We start from the raw sequence: 1,178 nt of genomic DNA, 5'->3' as shown, positions 1-1,178 counted from the left end.
CCCTTCACCAACATGCAGTGTTTCCTTGATTGAATTAGCTCTCACACCAATATTTGCATCTAGAGCCTTTGCATTGAGGGCTATCTGAAAACGGCTGTGGCGCTGAAGTTGCCTGTGAATGTGGAGTTGGTGGCATGTGAAACCCGGATGTGGAGCATTCGTTTGTGTGGGATGCTCACCAAGATTCATTTTAGTCCTAGGCCCTCAAAGGGCACTAAGCATAGAGTGTGAAAACTGAGTTTCCTTGAGAGCTGCTTGGAAGCCTGATGGTGTGTGAAGTTAGTGAGCCAAATGGAGTTGTTCTCCCACAAGAACCACTCGGCTCATTCTTCTTCAATATGCCCTTCACCAACATGCAGTGTTTCCTTGATTGAATTAGCTCTCACACCACTATTTGCGTCTAGAGCCTTTGCATTGAGGGCTATCTGAAAACGGCTGTGGCGCTGAGGTTGCCTATGAATGTGGAGTTGGTGGCATGTGAAACCCGCATGTGGAGCAATGGTTTTTGTGGGATGCTCTTTAAGGTTCATTCTTAGATAATGCACTCAAAGAGCACTAAGCATAGAGTGTGAAAACTGAGTTTCCTTGAGAGCTGCTTGGAAGCCTGATGGTGTGTGAAGTTAGTGAGCCAAATGGAGTTGTTCTCCCACAAGAACCACTTGGCTGATTCTTCTTCAATATGCCCTTCACCAACATGCAGTGTTTCCTTGATTGAATTAGCTCTCACACCTCTATTTGCGTCTAGAGCCTTTGCATTGAGGGCTATCTTAAAAACGGCAGTGGCGCTGAAGTTGCCTGTGAATGTGGAGTTGGTGGCATGTGAAACCCGCATGTGGAGCATTCGTTTGTGTGGGATGCTCTACCAGGTTCATTCCTAGATAATGCACTCAAAGGGCGCTAAGCATAGAGTGTGAAAACTGAGTTTCCTTGAGAGCTGCTTGGAAGCCTGATGGTGTGTGAAGTTAGTGAGCCAAATGGAGTTGTTCTCCCACAAGAACCACTCGGCTGATTCTTCTTCAATATGCCCTTCACCAACATGCAGTGTTTCCTTGATTGAATTAGCTCTCACACCACTATTTGCGTCTAGAGCCTTTACATTGAGGGCTATCTGAAAACGTCTGTGGCGCTGAAGTTGCCTGTGAATGTGGAGTTGGTGGCATGTGAAACCCGCATGTGGT

This window comes from Ochotona princeps, unplaced genomic scaffold (genome assembly GCF_030435755.1).
Source record: "Ochotona princeps isolate mOchPri1 unplaced genomic scaffold, mOchPri1.hap1 HAP1_SCAFFOLD_4013, whole genome shotgun sequence".
Lineage (NCBI taxonomy): Eukaryota > Metazoa > Chordata > Mammalia > Lagomorpha > Ochotonidae > Ochotona > Ochotona princeps.
This window is presented reverse-complemented; position numbering follows the sequence as displayed.